At 43.7% G+C, this 22,900-nt stretch overlaps 1 protein-coding gene across 5 annotated transcripts in view; it reads left to right on the plus strand.

The window, feature by feature from the left end:
• The window catches only part of LMO3 (LIM domain only 3), a 97,863-nt gene that overhangs the window by 48,420 nt on the left and 26,543 nt on the right, over positions 1 to 22,900 (plus strand). The gene's annotated exons all lie outside the window — the stretch shown is intronic.

Consider the following 22,900-nt stretch of genomic DNA (forward strand, 5'->3'; position numbering starts at 1 on the left):
TCTCTAGCAGACCCCTAAAACCAAGCCAATGCCTTCTAGCTGTTTCAACTCCTATTATTGCCAGTCAGCTTGGCTAATAGTCAGGGGTGATGTATTGTGGGGCTGTACTCCAGCAACATTCAGAAGGTGCTGGGTTTGGAATGCTGGTCCATAGAGCTGCTACTGCTTCTGGCAAGGTTCTCACTTTTCCTTAAAGCGCCCTCCAAACTGGAAAGTTATCCAGTGTTTTTGCCCTTGCCTTAACTCGTCTTGATGATGAAAAATGCCACGTCTCACCATACTTTGCATTTAAGAGTAAGTCCAGCACTTCATCTGTAAGTGAACACTATGGCTGGGTGATATCTGGTTTTCAACATCGTGGTATATCACCAGCTAAACATCGTGATATACTGATATATCACAATGTCTAAAATAAAGATGGAGCTATGGGCTGGCCTCATGGTTTCCCCCCTGCATTGTGATTTTTGCATAGCACATGCACACACACACACACACACACACACATCATGATTCGCAATATATTGCCAAGTCAAAAATGATGAAATTGACATCACAATGTGGACTTCAAACCAGTTTTGGACAATATATATTGATATATTGCCCAGTCCTAGTGAACACTCAACAAGAAAAAGCAGGAGTTGGGAATCTGTACGTTTGCAAAAATACTAAATACATACATAAGCAAAAGTATCCCTAATTCAGGATGAGAGAAGGAGAACTTCATGAGGACCATCTGTGCTCAGTAGGCACCAAAATGTGACTGGCTGTTTCAGGGTAGGGGAATGTAAAACCAGGATGGAGGGAGAATGGAACGGTATGCCTTGGAATGGGCATGGCTGGCTGGTTGGCTGGCTGGCTGGCTGGCTGGCTGGCTGGCTGGAACTGTGAGCTGGAGCATTCTTGCCACATCTTGCTTGCTTAGTCCAAACACTGTTGATAGATTGACCCCCTAAGACCGAGGTTTAGGGGCAAGCTGCCCTGTGCAGTTCCTCTTTAATGCTTCCACTGCAGCCATGCGGTCCACACTTTTAGATAAAGGGGAGATGGAAGGAACAGGAAGACACTCAAAAGTGCAGAGAAGAGGAAGTGATGTAAAAGATTCAGCTCTGCATCAAGAATACAGGAAAATTGTAGAGGAAGTTTGTGAAAAGAAGGGTCACTTGCCATGTGAGGCCAGGAATGAAAGATAGAGCAATAATTTAGGGATTTAGGGTAGTGCAGGCATGCCACTTTGTTATCAATTAAAACCTTGAGATGGATTGTAATGGACTGTATGTAAATGCTTCTTTAATGATATTAAATACTCTCCCCCACTGCCCCCTTTATTTTAGAATGACATTCCCTTTGTGAGTATATTAGAAGGTTTAATGACCTGAATGGTAGACGATCCCAAGGCCATGACTAGTAACACGTCCAGGTGAGAAGTTGATTGTGCCACAATCCATTTAAGCGTCGAAAGTGCCTTGTGAGTGCTACTACAATCTATTCCCTTTCATCATTTTTGATGTTGTTTCCTAGTCCCCAAGGACTAATAAAAACCCACATTTGCATAATGTGTTCTTCATGATCAATGCAGCCGCAGAATTTGAAGTGGCATGTTGGTTTGGTATTAAAATTCTGTGCAAGTGTGCACAGCCCTGTTGACAAGTTTGCAGGGGTGATTTTTGGATTTCTTGCCCGTGTGAATGTTGGCCATGGAAGCGCTAGGCCAATGTGATTCCTCTTTCAAGGAAGCTGCAAGAATGGATGCGGGTGGCGCTGTGGTCTAAACCACTGAGCCTCTTGGGCTTGCTGATCAGAAGGTCGGCGGTTCGAATCCCCACGACGGGGTGAGCTCCCGTTGCTCGGTCCCAGCTCCTGCCAACCTAGCAGTTCGAAAGCATGCCCAAAAGTGCAAGTAGATAAATAGTTACTGCTCTGGCGGGAAGGTAAACGGTGTTTCCATGCACTGCTCTGATTTCGGTGTTCCGTTGTGCCAGAAGCGGCTTAGTCATGCTGGCCACATGACCCAGAAAAACTGTCTGCAGACAAACACCGGCTCCCTCAGCCTGTAAAGCTAGATGAGCACCACAACCCCAGAGTCGTCTGTGACTGGACTCAACTGTAGGGTCCTTTACCTTTACCTTTTACAAGAATGCAGAGAAAAGGGAGCTGGAAAAGAGCATCTTGCTCTCTAGGCAAAAGGTGTTAATAGAAATTTTTGTACTACTAGCATTTAGTACTTCCACCAGCCCCAGTAAGCATGGCCAATAGGCAGGAATGATAAGGGTGGTAGACCAGGGGCATTGGCTACTAGTTCTATAAGAGTATAAAAGAGTATAGCAAGAGTTTTGTTGGGTTGGGTGGTTCCATCTAATCAGGCATCCTGGTTTGCATAGTGGTAGACCTGACATCTTTGTTCCTCGCTGATGGGCTTCCTTGGGACAATAGCCCTCTCATGCTATTGTTCCCCAGCATCTAGAAATCATAGATTGAGTCAGAAGGGACCTTGGAGGTCATTAGCCTCAACCCTTTGCTCCATGCAAGATCTGCAATGCAGGATGCAGCTAAGCCACCCCGAGAGATAACTGAGCCCCACAACTTTCCAGGGCAGAGTGTTTGACTGTACTTACCATCAGAAAGTTTCTCTTAGCGTTCTGTCAAGATCCTCTTCCTTGCAATTTCCACCCACCCGTTCTAGTCCTTCCCTCTGGAGCAGCGGAGAACAAGTCTGCTCCATCTTCTCTTTGAAGGCTGCTCTCATCATGTCTCCCATTAATCTTCTCTTCCCCAGGCTAAACATATCCAGCTCTTTCAACCATCCCTCCTAGGACTTGGCATTCATAGGCATACAGTGCCTCTGAAGACAGAAGAGCCATGTATCCATCATAATTAATAGCTATTGATAGAGCTATCTGCCAGGAATCTGCCTAATTGGCTTTTTATATTTGACTATGTTCTTGCAATGAAGGTGGCTGCGTGGTTTTGAACTCAAGCAAAACATACAGTATTTGGAAAGGGCTCGGAAGATGGAACTCATCTCATGATTTACTACTATTAGTAGTATTTCATTTAATTTGTATAAGGTGTCCAGCCTGCCCATCATCATATGGCAGGCCACCATAGAACAAAACAGTAAAAAGAAAGAAAAAAAGATTCACATACGGTTAAAAGAGAAAAATAAAAATGGGCAGCAGCCAACTAACTGATTCTGTTGGTGTGAGGATTTCTGCTTGCACAATAGGTTTTTCTCCCTTTTCTTCCCTCTAAATTTGTTCTGGGTCCCTCCCTCCCCAACCCTCTGGAGCAAATTTGAGGAGGAAAGAAGGGGAGTCAGGTAAGTTCCATCACACAAGCAGAAATCCTTGCCTTGATGGAACAAGTTGGATGTCACCCTATATAGCTGGAAAATAAGGGAAGCCACAGCATGGGTCCACACTAGGGCTGGGCAAAACTGGTTTTCAACAGCGTGATATATCACCAGGTAAAAACACTGTGATATATAACAATGCCTGAAATAAGGATGGAGCTATGTAGAGGCATTGGCTGGCTTCACGGTTTCCCCCTACATTGCGATTTTTGCATAGAACCACCCACCCACATCATGATTCATGATATAATGCCGGGTCAGAAACCATGAAACTGATATCACGAAATGGACTGCAAACTGGTTTCGGACGTTGTATCACCCAGTCTTATTCCACTCTTTGCAGCAGCAACAGTAGTGCAAAGAACTTGCAAACACCAGCACATAAAGCACCAGTACTGTATTTCACCACACAATAGTCACATTTTTAAACCCGATTTTTGTTTTCAAAAAAGGGGGGGGGGTGCGACTATTGTGCAGTGAAAAACCTGAGGCGCGACCAATATGTGAGGAAACAATTTTTATAAATGAACATACTTATGTTAATGTTGATGCTTTTGAACTATGGTGCTGGAGGAGACTCTTGAGAGTCCCATGGACTGCAAGATCAAACGCATCCATTCTTAAGGAAATTAGCCCTGAGTGCTCACTGGAAGGACAGATCCTGAAGCTGAGGCTCCAATACTTTGGCCACCTCATGCGAAGAGAAGACTCCCTGGAAAAGACACTGATGTTGGGAAAGATGGAAGGCACAAGGAGAAGGGGACGACAGAGGATGAGATGGTTGGACAGTGTTCTCGAAGCTACAAACATGTGTCTGACCAAACTGTGGGAGGCAGTGGAAGACAGGAGTGCCTGGCGTGCTCTGGTCCATGGGGTCACAAAGAGTCGGACACGACTAAACGACTAAACGACTAAACAACAACAATGTTAATGTTGCTTCTTATTTGTTACTGACTGTTTTCGGTGCAATCCAAGTCTCTCGTGCCTCTCTCATGGCTGTTTCATCCACCAGCCCATTCCCTTTGCACCTTTGGCTGGTACTGAGAATGCGCGCTGAGAATGCCCTGTGACTATTATACAATGAATGCTTTGAGACCAATTTTAACCCCCATCCCCCCCCCAAAGGGTGCAACTATTATGTGGTAAAATACAGTATGTTGAACTGGACCCTTGGTTCATCTAGTTCAATATTGTCAACACTGACTGGCAGCTGCTCTCTGGGGCTTCAGCTGGGTCTATATTCCCAGCCCTGCCTGCAGATGCCAAGGGTTGAATATGGAACCTTTGCATGCAAATCTACAGTCAAGGTGCCTTATCTTTGAATCACTACACTTTTTAAACAAGAACTGCAGAAGCCTATTTCTAGGAATTACTTGGTATGTTTATCAGTGAGAAGAAGATATAAGGGATTTATTTGTGTCCTCCTGCTCTCTTCTTGCCCCCTGCTCCCCCCCCCCCCAACATTTTTAACATACCCTAATCCACCTTTCTTGGGTTTTCTTCCGCCTCACATAATAGTCTATCAGGCTCTTGTTTTGTGAAAAATGTGACAGTGTGTTGTTGGCAGTTTACAAAGCTGCAGCCTTCGGCAATTGTTAATGAGGCAAGGTCCCCCCCCCGCCCCGTCCAGGATGCAATGAGATTTTTTAGACAGATGAATGCTAGGAGAAGCCTGTCTACCAAAGGCAATGTTTACTGCATGTAATACATATCATTGTTTGTGTCTCCTGTAGTGAAAAATACTTGTGTCGTGCTGTTAAAATGTACTCCTGACAGAACAGTTCTTGCTGTGCTAGGGTCTACTGCTTTAAAAAAAGGGGGGGAAATGATATACTGTCAGAAAATACAATTTAAGAAAATTTAACACCAAGGGTAGTCAACCATGTAGGCTACTATTAAGGGGCCAAAAACTCAAGGCCATAGTTTTTATTGAAAAGGATAGTGTGTGTACATTTGCTGCTAGCTAGTGGGAGGGAGGCTTAAAAAAAAATACATAGAGAGAGAAAGAGAAAGGTTCTGAGGGACTCGCAACTTTCACCTGTAAGAAATGAGGGGGAAACAGAAATTCAGCCAGGATTTATTGCAGAAATCTTTCATGGAAATGTGCAGGATTTCTTTTTAAAATGGCTGTGGTTCAGAGGTCTTGGATTGTTGGCTTTCATAAATTGGTATTACTGAATGCCAGGCACGTGGGCCATGTATAGCTTCGATTCGGATGGGGAGGTGGAATTGGGAACAAAAGCACAGAGTCTGCACGTGTAACATTCCAGGTCCCGTGTTTCTGTTGTGCCACTGGAAACTTCTACATTCACACGCCAGTTTGTTCCATTTCCCTATCAACGTCCGCATTGTGTTTGAGCTTTCACACAAATTAAATGCCAGTTCTGGAATGCTAGTGGAAGTTTGGCTCTTCTTTCAGTGTTAATTGCATGCAGGGGGGGGGGGGGTTCCATTTTTTGAAGCTTATTGCGACAGTGCGACATGCCGGCATATTGGTCGTAGTATCATAGAAGCGTAATAATAATAATAATAATTAATACTAAAATTTTATTTATATCCCACCCTCCCCAGCCGAAGCCGGGCTCAGAGCGGCTAACAACAATAAAAGTAATACAGCATTCTAAAATCAGCTCATTTTAAAATCAATTCAGTAGTGTTGGAAGGGACTCCAAGAGTCATCTAGTCTAACCCCATGCAATGCAGGAAGCACAACTAAAGAATCCCTGGCAGATGGTTGCAGAAAAGCAGAAAATATATTGGTCCAATGGGACCAGAAATGCACAACAAATGGAACTACAGCTTTTGGTGAGAACCAACCAGAAAAGAATCACTGGCAGGGGAAGGAGAGGGAGAACTCTTGATTCTTGAACTTAGGCTGGGCTGCAATGGAAAATGCCTTCAGCAGATCCTAGCAGTTGTGGAGGAAATGGGGTGCGGGTTGTGTGGTCCGCCCCAGGTGTCATCACTGAGGGAGGGGTGACAAAATGACAAAAATACAGTGGTACATCTGGTTGCGAATGGGATCCGTTCTGGAGGCCCGTTCGCAACCTGAAAGGAACGCAGCCCACGTCTGGCGTGCGTGGGTTGCGATTCGCCGCTTCTGTGCATGTGCGCAATGTAATTTTGTGCGCATGCGCGAGCGGCGAAACCCAGAAGTAACCCTTTCTGGTACTTCTTGGTCGCCGTGGGACCTGAAAACGCTCAACCTGAAGCAAATGTAACATGAGGTATGACTGTATTAGTTTTTTAAAAAATGGGCTCACAAAACTTTTTAGTTCAATCAATGTAACGGAAAGTGGCTGGCACTGGGCGCCACACCGCAGGGGCCGGCACTTACTGGGGGGCCTACAGCATGCCTGAGCCACGTGCCTCTCCTGGGAGTGATGTGGTGGCTTGGGCGCCTTCAGGCTCTGTGCTGCCTGAAACGGCAGTGTGGGGATTGCGCCTGCCCACTGCCTCTCCCTCAATGCCCTTACGGCTGCAGGATGCGCGTGCCGCACCAGGCACCTGAGCGGCTAGCTACACCGCTGGATCCTAGTAGGGATCACTGGCAGCAACGATCAGCTGATCAGTGCTGACTTCAACCCCTGCTTTTGTCATAGACCAGCCTTACTCAGAAGCTCCAGTTATGAACTCCCAAGTGGAGCTGACCCCATGTAGAGCTTGTATTTGGTGCCAGATTTAAAGGGCATTGTTGAATGATGGGGAAACACTTCAAGGCTCTTGACCATTCTTTTGCAGGTACATATTTTGGTGTCCCACACCAGATGCTGTGTATGATGTCAGTTATGGGGCAGGTAGGCATGGTTTGGAGGGAATTGTGTTGCAGAGAAAAGAGGATCCCTGTCGCGTTTAATTCGGCTCGAGGATCAGAAATTCCTCCCTGCTGATGTAAAACAATCTTCTTCTGGGTGGCAAAACCTGAGGAAGAGTTTTGGTCATCTCAATCCCACCTCCCAAAATTTAGATCAATGTGATGTGCATATATCATGCACTCTTGTGTCCTGTGTTTGAATGGCCATTGGTAAACAGGGATATGTACCAATTTCATAGCACTGTTTATAGCTCCAATAGACCTTTTCTACATGCTACAACCTTGGGCTTCAGTGTGTAAGGGAATGTGGAAGTGTTTTGAGGGCTGGTTTATAAATAATGTGCCTGCCATGTTTTCCATCCACTCGGTAGATCTGCTGAAGCAGACTGCTGGCTCTGAAAACTTGTGCTGTAATAAACCACTTAGTCTTTAAGGCAGCCCCGATGCTCTTTGTCCTTGCGACCCTATCAAAAGGGTGCTGCTCCATATCCTTCTGACAATCCGTATTAAAGTAATGGAGGTTGCCTCTTGACACGGGAAGTGCTGGCTACTCGAGCTTTCTCCCGGCACATGAGCAATGTAATACAAGCAGCATTTCTGACCCGCGGCCGATGCATGTCAAGGGAAATGCACTGCTGGTAATCATGTTGCACTTCCCCTGAACTGCGCAAGTTGGATTATATTGCCGACGCGCATGAGAGCAAACTTGTGTGAACAACTCCTCTGCATTTTGGCATGTTAGGTGGGAACCCGTGTTCACTCAGGGTTGCTGGCAGCCTTGGGAAGGCAAGCCAATAAGATTTGCATATTTGCAAAGTGCTGGTATTTGCCCTTTCCCCCAGTAGATTGGCCCAGTAGATTCCCCCAGTAGATTGCAGGAATAGCTTCAGTTGCCTTCATTGTTGGCTCTTAAACGGCAGACTGTCATTTCTTCAACACCTTCAAGCCACTGCATAACTGTGTGGCTTCCTTTTCCAAATATTCAGAATTGGTTATTTTACTTTTGGCTTGAAGGTTTATGCATTTAAGTTTTCCTAGTAGTTAAAGAGGGGGAAGAAAATCCTTTAGTTCCCATTTTAATGCCGACCTACCTAATTCACACTTCCTAAAACAAATCAACCAAACATCAACCAACTAAAACATCAACCAAAACTCAGATAACCTTGGAAAAGGATGCTTCTCTGAATGTCTTGATACAGTTTTCCACCACACCCACCCAAAATATCATGTGCAGACAAGTTCATATTAAGGAAAAGTGCACACACAAATATTAGACCGAGTGAAAATGAAGGACAGAAATGGCATTGTATTAGGGGAGATTGTGAAAATGCAGACATTGGGTATAACTACAAAAATGCTTACCTGGACTTTTTTAAAAAAATTAAAATAAAAATAAAAATTTGCAAATGGGGGTAGAAATGGGAAGATGGGGAAGAAAGAGAAATTGAGAGAATCTGAGGCTGACATATGCATCCATCCCTACCAGAGGATATTTTAATCAGTTGTCTAATTTCTCAATAAAATTACTTGATAATTGCTCGAAACTGGGTCCCCTCCTTTGTTTTGTTTGCTTACCTTTGAAAACTACTTGGGTTGCCCCCCCCCCTGGTTTGGATAAGTTGATGGATGGGTGGATAGAGGGGTGACTTTTTCTACAGGTTTAATTTATCCCATTTCCTTAACTTTGTGGATATGTAAAGGACCTTTCTCCCCAAGTCAAACTGTCTAGCAACCCACCTGTTTCTTCTTCCATTTTGCCCCATTTGCCCCCTACAGCAACAGTTGGGAACCTTTGGCTTGCAGGCCTAATTAGACCTACCCATTTGGCCCACAATGTGATTTGGCCCCAAACCATGCCCTCCTGCCCGTCATGCAACATAATGATGATGTCAGGCATGGAACAGGTAAACCCGTGGGCTCTGGTTGAAAAGGAAGGAGCTCTGCATTTATTTTCAGGCATTCCTGCAATTGAAATATTGAAGTAGCCTGTGGTAGGTTTTAGGCAAAATGGCATAGCAATGAGGACTATGGATTTTTCAAGGATTTGAGCAGAGACACTGGCAAAAGCAATATTCCTTCAGCATTTGTTGCAAGCAGAGCCCTGATGTACCCACCCCTGTGAGTGTCCTCTCTCTCTGCCTCAAGTGTCCCAGGTTAAGGGGATGGGCAGCAGTGAGTGCTCCAAAGGCCTTTCATCAAGCTTGACCCCCTGCTGAAAACTAACATTTTTGTTGTTTCTACCAGGGCTAATGGGCCTGGGAGTCTCTGTTCCATTTCCACCTGAGGAATGAATTCTACTTGGGCCTCTGTGTGGAGCCAGTGTGGTGTAGTGGTTAGGAGCGGTAGACTCGTAATCTGGGGAACCGTGTTCGCGTCTCCACTCCTCCACATGCAGCTGCTGGGTGACCTTGGGCTAGTCACACTTCTTGAAGTCTCTCAGGCCCACTCACCTCACAGAGTGTTTGTTGTGGGGGAGGAAGGGAAAGGAGAATGTTAGCCGCTTTGAGACTCCTTCGGGTACTGATAAAGCGGGATATCAAATCCAAACTCTTGTTCTCTGATGGAAGGGAAATGGGACAAATCCTGGAGATCTGCTGCCAGTCAGGGTAATAATAATAATAATAATAATAATAATAATAATAATAATAATAATTTATTTATATCCCACCCATCTGCCTGGGTTTCCCCAGCCACTCTGAGCAGCTCCCAATAGAATATTAAAAACATGATAAAACATCAAAGATTAAAAACTTCCCTAAACAGGGCTGCCTTCAGATGTTTTCTAAAAGTCAGGTAGTTGTTTATTTCCTGGGCATCTGATGGGAGGGCGTTCCACAGGGCGGGCGCCACTACCGAGAAGGCCCTCTGCCTGCACTCAGTACTGAGCTAGATGGACCAGTAGACTAAGTATAAGATAACTTCCTGTTTGGGGTGGGGGGGGGAGAGAGAAGGGTCATAGTTCCATAGCAGAACATCTGTTTGCATGCAGAAGGTCTCAGGTTCAATCCTAGGCATCTCCAAATAGAACTGAGAATATTCCTGGCTGAGCTGCTGCCAGTCAGTTTAGATAAAGCAGAGCTTGATGGACCCAATTGTCTTGATTGAGAACAAAGCTGCTTCTTCCTGTGTTCCTATGAGGTAGCAAAGCCTGGTGCTTTCTGACCTCTTGAACCAAGTGCTTGCGAGAGCACTCCATCCGATTTGGTGCTGGTGCTGGGATGCTCCTGCCTTCCTAAAATGGATAAAGTTGTTGAAGGAAAAAAAAATGGATAGCCATGTACCTAACCTTCTTTTCAGTATGCTGGGAAGTGCTGAAGTCTGTAGGAAAATGTACAGCGAGGAGCCCATGCGCTGCTCCTCCTGAAGGCGACGTGCTTTTCAAGCCTGAAGCATTTGCTACATTGCAATTGGCTTGAGCACTTTGGAGCATCATGGGTTTGAATGGTAGTTGATTGTCTGCCCCCTGATTAGAGCCTCTCAAGTGTCAATTAAAGCCTGGTGTGAGGGGATTCTGCATCTCTCTTCTCCCTTTATGTGTCTGTCTGTGATGAACGTGACTCTCCTTTTCTTCTCCCAAATCAGACCCAATCTAGGCACTAAAATGAACTGTGCTTTTAATAAGAGCCAAATTTTAAGGGTGGGGTGGGGAGGGGGAGGCAAACTTGGTAGGTTTCTCTTCCATCCATCTCTCCCCACCCCACCCACCCCAAAACATCTCAAATCTTGGGAAATAATTAGGACTGCATCTGTGAAGTGCTCTCAGATAAATGGTTGATCTCTCCCCATTTTGGCAAGGAAGTTTGTGTGAATGGTTCTTCTGTAATGCTTTGAGAGGGGACACGTCCTCATCCTAAATTGGGCAGGGACTGCGCTGTAGGCTTAGCATGCAAGAACTTTCAACAGACAGGAAAGTCTCTCCAAGTGAGAAGGCTGCGTATTTTTCTCTGCCTGAGTTCATACTGTATTTGCAAACTCAAATGGGCTAGCAAAATTTTCTGTCGGCTAGTAAGCTATGTCGTGGGACCCTTCAGCCCTATTGATCACCGCTAATTGTCAAGAATGCTGAGTGTTGCAGTCCCAACAAACAAAACTGGTGCAAAAGAATGGAGCTGAGGGCCAGGATCAGGACTTCAAAACTCTTCTTCTATTTGTCTGCATTGGCTTATAAAGTGGTGGGGGGGAAACTTGACCAGTTTCCCTGCTTTTCTTTCCAGATTTCAGATCTAATCAGTGTTAGCCAGGTTTCGATGCATATAAAACTAGCTGACTAGCCTAACATAAGCAAAATGGACAGGGGCCGCCAGTGGCGTAGCGTGGGTTGTCAGCACCCGGGGCAAGGCAAGTAATTGTGACCCCTAACCCGTGGATTTGCGCCCCCTAACCCTAACCCCCAGATGTTGCTCCCGGTGCGGACGGCCCCCCTGCACCCCCACGCTATGCCACTGGGGGCCGCCACTCTTACCTATAAGGTTGCAGCCTGCAGGAAGTCAATTGGGGGCAAACCTATGATGATTTTCATATCATCATTATGTAGCGTTTTCAACCAAACTAGGTTTGACTATAGCCCAAAATTATCTTTGCTGTTTCCTTTTTATTTTATTTTGTTCACACTTGGAAACTGTAGTTCTGTGAGTAGGAAGGGCTAGGGATCTCCAAAAGGGAATCATTCATACCCTGCTCAGCACATAGATTATTTTGGGGAAACCATGGTAGTTCTATTGGTTTATATTAGTTTTAAGTTTGCTGTATCAGGAATGTCTGATAGTTGCTGATACCCAAACATGATGTGTCTACATTATTCATTTTCAGGGTCTTAGCATGCCTTGCTTAGTTTCATTTTACCTGCAAAGATACAATGATTTTGCAATGGTTGGACTCGATGGCCCTTGTGGTCTCTTCCAACTCTATGATTCTATGATTCTATTAATGGCGTAGCATGGGGGGGCACAGGGGCAGTTGCCCCGGGTGCAAAACTGCTAGGGGGTGCGAAATTTCAACGTCCAATGCTGCCTCCGTAGCTGGGCTCCACTGAAAACAGCTTCTCCTTGTGAACCAGGAAGTGATCTCTCCTTAGCCGGGAATAGGCAATGTGGTGCCCTTTAGATCAGGCATCCCCAACCTTCAGCCCTCCAGATGTTTTGGACTACAATTCCCATCATCCCTGACCACTGGTCCTGTTAGCTAGGGATCATGGGAGTTGTAGGCCAAAACATCTGGAGGGCCGCAGGTTGGGGATGCCTGCTTTAGATGTTGCTAGTCTACAATTCCCATCAGCAACCTCAAGCTAAGGGCCCTGTACCTTCCAGATTACAACTGTAATGCTACAACAATTTCTGTATTATTTCTGTCATTGATGGTTAGGGGTATGGAAAACAAGGCCTATGAGGAAGCATTGAAGGAATTGGGGGTAATTATCCTGGAGAAATAAAGGGATGCGGGTGGCGCTGTGGGTAAAACCGCAGTGCCTAGGACTTGCTGATCGCATGGTCGGCGGTTCAAATCCCCGCGGCGGGGTGCGCTCCCGTCGTTCAGTCCCAGCGCCTGCCAACCTAGCAGTTTGAAAGCACCCCAAATGCAAGTAGATAAATAGGGACCGCTTACCAGCGGGAAGGTAAACGGCGTTCCGTGTGCTGCGCTGGCTCGCCAGATGCAGCTTGTCACGCTGGCCATGTGACCCGGAAGTGTCTGCGGACAGCGCTGGCTGCCAGCCTATAGAGTGAGATGAGCGCACAACCCTAGAGTCTGGCAAGACTGGCCCGTACGGGCAGGGGTACCTTTACCTTTACCTTTATCCTGGAGAAAAGATCAGGGTGGAGTGAAAATAATAGAACTATTCCAAACACCTGAAAGACTGCCAAATAGAAGAGGACCAGGGTTTGTTCTCTGCTGTCCCAGAAACAGGGCAAGACCTAACACGCTTAAGTTATAGAAAGAAGTTCTAAAATGGAATCATTTTATCTAGAGGGTGGTGAATCCTTCAAACAGAGATTGGAGGATGCTCTGACTCTAGATATCAGGCATCTAGTTGGAGATTGGTCAAATTACCCTTCCAACTCTTGAGTTTTTATTATACTTTTCTGGGATTGTAATTGGTTTTGCAGGCTGCCTGGAAGGCTTTAGGCTGTCTGCACACTATCCCTTTAAAGCAAAATCAAAGCACATTTCCCCCCTCAAAGAATTCTGGGCCCCGTCTATTACCCCCCACAGAGTTACAATTCCTAGCAATGCTCAACAAACTACAGTGCCCAGAATTCTTTGAGGGAAAGAATGTGCTCCAAGTGTGTTTTAAAGGTATAGTGTGTACAAAGAACAAGAGTGGGAAGCCAGCATAGAAATGCTTTCAAATAAATTCTGAACTCCTTTCAGTCTTTCAGCTGCAGCTATCCTTGTAACAAGCCAAAGCAGATCCGCTGGAAGACTTAGGATTCTATTTATCATTGAGGTTTGGGGACAAAGGAAACTGTTAAAATCTTTGCTCAGGGGTGCAAGAATCTATTTTGGGGAGGGAAAAGAACTGAAGGAGCTGTTAGAGGGATCATAGTTCGGTGCCAAAGACCATGCTTTCATGCCGAAAGTCACAGGTTCTGTTTGAGTGGTGAGCAAAACCTTTTAGTGGGATAGGATTCATCTTTGTTATTCTTGCTGGTGAATGGACATTTGTGTCGCTCATATGTTTTGTTCCATGTTGCAGATTCTAAAAGTTTGGCATTTTAACATTTTGCAAGTCACTTTGAAACATTTTGTAAAAAGTGATAAACTGTTCCGCCTGGCCTTTGGTTTGGACTCAGTCTGATCATTATGTTTCCCTCCCCTTATGGTGTTGACTTTTAAAATGAGGCTGCATTTTAAATTGCATTTTAACCTGTATTTTAAATGGGTCCCCCCCTTCTTTTTCTTTTTTTCCTATTATGTTTTTACTGAAATTTTATTGGTGTTAGCCACCCTGAGCCCGGCTCTGGCCAAGGAGGGCGGGGTATAAGTAAAAATTATTATTATTATTATTATTATTATTAAACATAACCAATGATAATAATAGCAATAAACCTCTCTCTTTGCCAACAAAGGTCTGTATAGTTAAAGCCATGGTTTTCCCAGTAGTGATGTATGGAAGTGAGAGTTGGACCATAAAGAAGGTTGATCACGGAAGAATTGATGCTTTTGAATTATGGTGTTGGAGGAGACTCTTGAGAGTCCCATGGACTGCAAGAAGATCAAACACATCCATTCTTAAGGAAATTAGCCCTGAGTGCTCACTGGAAGGACAGATCCTGAAGCTGAGGCTCCAAAAGTTTGGCCACCTCATGAGAAGAGAAGACTCCCTGGAAAAGACGCTGATGTTGGGAAAGATGGAAGGCACAAGGAGAAGGGGACGACAGAGGACGAGATGGTTGGACAGTGTTCTCGAAGCTACAAACATGAGTCTGACCAAACTGCGGGAGGCAGACAGGAGTGCCTGGTGTGCTCTGGTCCATGGGGTCACGAAGGGTCGGACACGACTAAACGACTAAACAACAACAAACCTCTCTCTTTCTGAGACAGTAGACAGGGACAACTGCCAGGGACAGTAGACAATACTAGGTTAGATGGACACATCATCTGATCTGCTGCAGGGCAGCTTCCAACATATGCTCCTTGGTTTTTTCAGAGGCAGCTTGGATAGAAAGAAAAATGGAGGCCCAAGCATACCCAGTGGAAGAGCCTGATCTTCTTGGAGTGCTCTGGTTTCTTCCTTTCCCCCTTATCTCCACAGCAGAGGTTTAACTGTGAGGAGGCAGCATTCAAGCACACCCAGAAAGCTGATTCAGCAGCTCATCCAGCAGCTGCTGGTTGCAACTGAGAATGAAGGAAAATAAGGATGTGGGAAGGTCTCCTACAAAGCAACGCACCAGCAAAGGAGGAGGAGCAACCACCAGTTCCTTCGTCTCTTCAGCTACTCAAGTGCACACCTAGATTTTAGCGCCGTGCAAGGCAAGCTCTTAAAAAAAAAGGTTAAGGGAGCATATTGGATAAAATGCAAAACAAACACCACCGCAACAGCCTTGAGTAGTTTGGGGTGTGCAAAGTAGGTGGCTGATTGATGGATAAAGCATAGTTTCTAGATTAGGAAAAACTGATCAATTTGTATTCTGCTCACAGTGATGACAACAAATAAAATGGAATGATAATTTGGACATAGAACAGCAGCGAGAACAGCTAAGTCAGTGACAAAGCACAATAAAATTAGTCAAGTGGGATGCAGTAGACATCCTAAAAGAATGGGGGGGGGGACTACAGTGGTACCTTGGGTTAAGAACTTAATTTGTTCTGGAGGTCCGTTCTTAACCTGAAACAGTTCTTAACCTGAAGCACCACTTTAGCTAATGGGGCCTCCCACTGCTCGATTTCTGTTCTCATCCTAAAGCAAAGTTCTTAACCCGAGGTACTATTTCTGGGTTAGTGAAGTCTGTAACCTGAAGCGTATGTAACCCGAGGTACCACTGTAAATATATTTTCCAAGCACCAAAAGGATGCTAAAGTCTGCACTGGGTGATCTGCTCTGGAGATAAGACCAGGAGCCACCACTGAAACGACTCTGTCTTGGTTGCTACTGACCCCTAAAAGCAGGGTGACCTTAAGATAGGCCATGGAGGGGGGCGGGTGTCAACATCCAGGCAAGTTCATGGGAGATCAAGAAGTCCTTGAAGTACTCTGGATAGGCCTTTAAATCTCAAGTTTAGCTCTGTTTGGATTTGATATCCCACCTTTCACTCCCCTTAAGGAGTCTCAAAGTGGCTAACAATCTCCTTTCCCTTTCCCTCCCCCCCCCCAACAAACACTCTGTGAGGTGAGTGGGGCTGAGAGACTTCAGAGAAGTGTGACTAGCCCAAGGTCACCCAGCAGCTGCATGTGGAGGAGCAGGGAAGTGAACCCAGTTCACCAGATTACGAGTCCAGCGCTCTTAACCACTACACCATGATGGCTCTGTAAATTGTGTCTGGAAATGGGGCTGGTGTCAGTGTAGCTTCTGTAAAACTGACATTGTATATTAGCAGCAACCATTCCCAATCTTGACTAGTCTGTTTGTACAGCGTCACATGTCACCAGATGCAAAACAGTAGCACAGAAGGTTTTTTTTTTTTGTAGGTTTAGAATTATGAACTACTGGACCTATGAGTACATGTTCAGCCTGGGAATTTGTCTTCAAGACCACAACTGTTGACTTCTGGGCTAGTACTGATTCTGCAAGCCTTTCACTTACAAATACACTCCTTCTTTTCTCCCACATTTCCTTTGTTTCAGCAACCTAATTTGGGGGAGTGGGGTGCGGGGAGTTGCTGTTGCTTTTGCTAAACTGTCAGGAGTAAAAAGCTAATCACATCACCCCGATACCTACCCTTTGCCTATCCCTGCTTTGGGCAAGAGAATAAGAAGAATGCAAAATTGTTCCTGGCTTCAGCTGTGAAATGTTAAAGGGTGGGATAAGTCCCAGTGACTCTCGATTATTGTTGGGAGTTAATTACAGTGGTACCTCGGGTTAAGAACTTAATGCGTTCTGGAGATCCATTCTTAACCTGAAACTGTTCTTAACCTGAGGTACCACTTTAGCTAATGGGACCTCTCGCAGCTGCTGCACGATTTCTGTTCTCATCCTGAAGCAAAGTTCTTAACCGAGGTACTATTTCTGGGTTAGCGGAGTCTGTAACCTGAAGCGCCTATAACCCGAGGTACCACTGTATTATTATTATTATTATTATTATTATTATTATTATTATTATTATTATTATTAATAGAGTGTTTGAGTTGTGTGTGTTTTTCTACCATGTTTCTACTCTTTGAAATGTGAAGTTCTCCTTGCTAGGGGCAAAGGAGTGGAACAGATAATGGCACCGCTCTGACGCTTGAGTAGGATTTGCTACTTCTAAGGGACTTCAAGCAGCAGCAATTAAGTCTGTCCAATGAAGGCTCTTAAGGGGCAAGGGCTCCAATTCGCCAATCCATTCCTTTCTTAATGCAACTTGATGTAGATGGAGTGAGGGCCTATCAGGTGTGAAAAGCCCGGCTGCTCCTGGCTTGGAATGGCCTCCAGACAGCGATTTGGCGGCATCAATCCAGTCATGCTTGATTTCGATGCTTAACGTGGTAAGGCAGGATCTCTCTACCCCTGATCAGCTTCTCAATTAGCAAGCTGCCTTCTGTAAAGACCCTTGTTCCGCAATCCCTCTGGGCTGTTTGTGTCTGTGGCGGGGGACGTTGGGGAGAAAAAACTCCCTAATACCAGAAGAAGAAATGAAACAAGGGAGGGAGGAATAAGAGATTTTCTAATAGCCTGCTTTTCTTTCAAATTGTTTGCTTTCCTGTGTTTCATTCATTAGAAAGCATGAGATATAGGTGTCTTTTAAAACATTCATCATCTTGGTACCTGACAGCTTTCTCCTTTTTCACTTTGGATATATGCAAAGTTATGAAGTTAGGACTTGTCTTTTGTTCTGTGTATGTCTTCTGTGGTTTGCTTGTGTTGCGCTAAAGAATCACCCCACATACATTGCATGAATTATATGGTATCGTTTGCTCTTTTCAGGGGGCATTAGAAAGTAGGATCTGCTACCTTGTAGTCCATGCTAGCTGTTTTTATTCATTTTCAAACATGCTGGGGTGTCACGATGTAGGCAGCATAAAATATGAAAAGCAGACAAGCAAAGATAGGTGTGTGGTGCATCTATCTTGCGCTTCCAAATTTCCTTTCTCCTGTTAGGAATCCAACTATTGTTGCATTAAATATTCAAACTGTGCTAAATCTCCAGGGCTTTTTCCTTCCTGCAATATGTTGCTAATATTCATACATGGGAAGAGTTGTGACCCAAATACAAACAGCACCTTTATGTAATGAGTAATATGCTTCAACATGACACCTGCTTTTCCATTTTAAGGTGTTGCCTTTATGGATGCAGTAATTGAAATGTTTACTAATGTAACATTTCATTAGTAAGTGTTGTGGTGCTGTGCCTGTTTTAAAGATTTAAAGATAAAACAGGTGGTGTGCCTGTTTTAAAGATTTCATTTGCCACAGCTTACTCAACATATCAAACTTCCAGAACAACCCCTGACGTCTGTTTCTATATAGCTGTTTCATTGAAGTTGGTCGCCATTTATTGGGAAGCCAAGTCTCCTAAAGAATTCTTCTCTCGTTCTGTGTTTTCCCACCCAAGCAGGGGATGAAAGGCAATGCCTTATACCTATAGGAAAGTGTGTCTGTGGGTCTGTATTGGATCTGCAGCTTCATTAACCTGCAAAATAAAGACAGTGTCTCATTTTAAGCCATATTTTAATGGAATTGGTGATGACAATCTTATTTTTTGGAGTCATTAAAATATTTTAAAAAGCACAAAGGCTTAAAAATCTGATAAGAAATATCAAGTCCATATAAAATATTATGATTGATAGCTTGAGCTAAATGTAAAAAGAGCCTTTGCTGAATCATGCCAATGACCCATCTAGTCCAGCAATCCTGTTCTCACAGTGGCCTATACAAAACCCACAAGTGGGACGCAACAATCATCACATGTTTTCTCCCCACTTGCAATTCCCAGCAGCTTGCATTTTTTAAAAAACACATAAAGGATTAAGTTGTGTGTTCCAGATTGGTTTACCAATAAGCAACATTCCATTGGGCAAATACGGCTGCCGGCCTGTATTCACTTTCCTAGAATAAGTCACGCTGAATGCACTGAGTGAAAATGCATAGGGTTGTGTAGTAAGCTGCACGTTCATGTCTAGTTAATTTCAACACTTGTTGAAACAGCTCTATAACTCCCCCCCCCCCGTCCCAAATTCCATCTCATAGCATCTTGCTTTGTTTGTTTGTTTCCCCCTTGGAATTACCAGACTCCAAGGTTAGCATCCATGCATATGTACTTCACAGCAATGATACTGTCTAGGCGCATGCAGGATCTATCGATAGGCAGTCCGTGTGCTATTTGTACAGTGGGCGCACGTCTTCGGAATAGCCGGCTTTGATTTCCGTAACTGTTTTAAGGTTTTGCTTAAAATTCTGAACACTCTGTGTACTGTAGCCCTTGCAACGCGGTACTTCAAACAGCAAGTCCTAAAGGTGACACAACAAAGCCCAATGACTTGGATACGCGTGCCTTTTATAAATAAAAGGAAGAATATGTGCACAGTCCAAATACAGGGAAAACTTAACCCATTTCTTTTTTCCCCTATGAAAAGAGTCAGATGCATTATTAAGAAATAGCTTTTCTGGGAGAAAATTTGCAAAGCAGTCGAAAGAGACTTAGCATTTCCCCACGTTTTGCTACGTGGAAGGCTTTTTTTAGAACCTTGTTTGTGTTAACATTACTGTACGGCGGCATTCTAAATTGTGTCAAGTGTAATTATAGGGTGCAGTAACTTGCATCTCTTTCTTCTGTCTTAAACCTTTTTTTCTTTTTCTTTTTTAATTTGAAGAAAGACACCCCCTCATCTCTGCGCACAAAGCATTGGCCGCGTTTCTCTACCGCTTCTGCAAATCCCATCTACAAAGTGAATATTTTGGATCTTTAGCACTGTGTGCTTGCAAGCAGATCTGACAACAATTTCACATGCATATGCCCTAAAGAACTGCAAATGCTTCCAAAGCATCTCTCTCTTGGCATGCTCTGTTAAAAAGCTTAACCTTTCAGTGTGCTTATAAGGCAGTTTAAAATGCTCCCATTTATTGAGAGGTAAACTGAGGGTCACACCATAAGCTGCTAGAGGGAACTTCTTCTTGATATATGGTATTTTATTATTGTGACTGTGTTGGATTTTTTTTTAAAAAAATGTACAAAAATATAATAAACCCAGAACACAAAATAAAATTAAATTAAGGTGCAGTTAGGAATTTTAGATGTCATCAGGGGCCTCATCTTCTGTGTTCCTCTGTGTTTTGGATGATGGCTGTGATTATTGCTTGAGAGCGCCTGTATTTCTGGCAAGTTCTCTGCTTCAGCACATTAACTATTGTTATAAGCAACAAAGTTGACCTATAAGGCTAAAAGCAGGTATGAAAGGCATAAATCCATTTGCTTTAATAATAAGATGTGTGGCCATGTTGCTGTAGCTTTGTATGTATGAGGGAGGATGTAATTTCAGTCCAGATTTAAAGGTGAACCCACCCCCAAAAAAGAGTAGGCAAATCAAAACACAACCACCATTTGAAATTCGCATTCTCTGAATTCTCTCCAGCCAAGTAAGGTATACAAAAGATGCATGTGCTAGCACAAAGCATGTATAAAAGAAGCATAGATAAAATAATATACACAAATGAATTTTATTAGGGGAAATGTGAATACTGGGCAGATTTGGGTACAAAAGTGCATTAGGAGAAATTTGCGCTGAAATGCTGGTGAATTTTCATAAGGACGTTTAAAAAAAATATAATAATTGCAAAATGATGTGGAAATGTAAAAGAACTAAACTGAAGAGTGGGGAAATGAGAAACTGAAGTGGTCAAATTGACCAGTCCTACTTGTCATCACACTAAATGTTTATTTAAATGTTCAATGATGCCCTGTATTAATTCTGAACAGAACGAAGATCAGACCATTAAATCCAGGGGTTATTGCTGAGAATGCTATTCCTGAAATGGTGGCCCTGCATGCCTTAAATGCAAAACTGAATTATTATTATTATTATTATTATTATTATTATTATTATTATTATTATTATTTATACCCCACCCTCCCCAGCCAAGACCGGGCTCAGAGCGGCTTACAAGCAATAATAAAAACAACTTGATTATTGCCATTTTGACTTCTGCGCCTCCTTTGGCTGCTGTCAATATCGTACTTTTGGACGTGAATGGTGACATGTGGCCCTATGATTATGGGTGTTGCATGATTATTGTGCGTCATTGGAGCCAGACAATTGAAAAACCAATAAAATTGTGCCAAAGGAATCCAATGTCATATAAAATAATTAATGCAAAAAAAGCACTCAAAATCTGGTAGCTTACTTTAGGAAAATGCAAAGTTTAGCATTCAATACCATAAATATTAAAGGGTGTGTTTGCTTGGGGGCTTGAGGTATATAGTGACTACTCTAGAAATACTGAATCGTGCTGTTTCATAGTTGGGCATTTAATCAGATCTTCTGTTTCTCTGCCTGCCTTGCATTATGTAGTGTAAATTGGGAGACAGACAGACTGACTACTTGTTTGTTTTAAGATCTGGCTACTAATTTTCTTCACTCAGCTCTATACATAATGTGGTTTGCTGAATGAAGAAAATGCCTGGTCAGATCCTATATTTATGTGTAATGCCCCAATTCTTTTATTTATAGGAATGGGATAAGGGAGAAATTCAGTCCACTTTACATTTAATGGCAAAGCTACTTTTATTCAAACTTTCTGAAACAATATGCAAATCAAAACACAGCTACCCTTTGAAATTTGCACTTTCCCAAATTTTGTAATGCAGTTCTCTAGCTTCATAATGTGTACTCAAAATGCATACATTTGGGTAAAGTCTGCATAGAAATGCATGTGTTAGTAAAAATAGCATCAAAATGTGATCGTTAAAGGAAACTGTGTTGCAAAAATGCATATGTTAGGCAAAGTAGAATACACAAATGCAGTGCAAAAGGCTTTTAATGAAAAGGCTGGTACTGTGCTGTTTTTATGGTAAGTATCTTACATTTTAATAGATTGGATATATAGAAAGAGGGAGTTTTAATGTTTAATTCTTTTTAAATAATTAGGTATATGTTTTTACCTGTTCTTATTTTATCTGTAAGCTGCCTTGAGTCTCTGTCAGAGAAAAAGGTGGGGTATAAATAAATAACCTGTCCTTTGTTTTTTTGACATGCAACCTGAGGAAGAGCTCTAAGGAAGCTCGAAAGAAATGCTTCCCAAAGTGGTCAGTAGCGCCCCCTGGAGGGAGCAAAGAAGCAAGGGGGTGCTGGGAGTCTTAATGACAATCAGACTTTGAAAAGCTGGTATCAATGGATCAAGTTCATCAGTTGGGTTGAATTGATTAAACTCAATAGTTTTTACTGAATTTGGAATAAACATGCACCTAATTATTATCCAGAGTCGTCCGCAACTGGACCTAAAGGTCAGGGGTCCCTTTACCCTTTACCTTTAATTATTACTGTACAGTGGTACCTCAGGTTACAAGAGCTTCAGGTTACAGACTCTGCTAACCCAGAAATAGTACCTCGGGTTAAGAACTTTGCTTCAGGATGAGAACGGAAATCGTGCGGCAGCAGTGCGGTGGCAGCAGCGGGAGGCCCCATTAGCTAAAGTGGTACCTCAGGTTAAGAACAGTTTCAGGTTAAGAACAGACCTCTGGAACAAATTAAGTTCTTAATCCTAGGTACCACTGTATTGAATTTTATTGTGCTATATCTTTCTTAGTGGGCCATGCAAACCACTATTCTGGACATTGGCTTTTGTATGGTAGGTTTGGGTTGGGTAGGATGAGTTTTTGAAATCAAGCGCATGGTATCCCAAGAAAGTTTGGGAACCACTGGCTTATTTGGCCCTCCTAAAGATACACTGGCACAGCTTCTACCTTGCAGCTTTGTTGGGATAGACCCAAGGGTGTTATGAGATCCTTGGAGGAAGAGGTGGGATGCAAAATGTGAGGGAGATAAACAGATTGAATCCTCCCCCTTGTGGCTTCTCACAATTTTTGTGTGTAAGGGAATTTCTCAGCCCCCAGGAAGCACTGTGCCCATGACCTTTGTCAGCTCCAGTGGCTCTGCTTAGCGTCGCATCC

The sequence above is a fragment of the Podarcis erhardii genome (genome assembly GCF_964252035.2).
Source record: "Podarcis erhardii genome assembly, chromosome: 10".
Classification (NCBI taxonomy): Eukaryota; Metazoa; Chordata; class Lepidosauria; order Squamata; family Lacertidae; genus Podarcis; species Podarcis erhardii.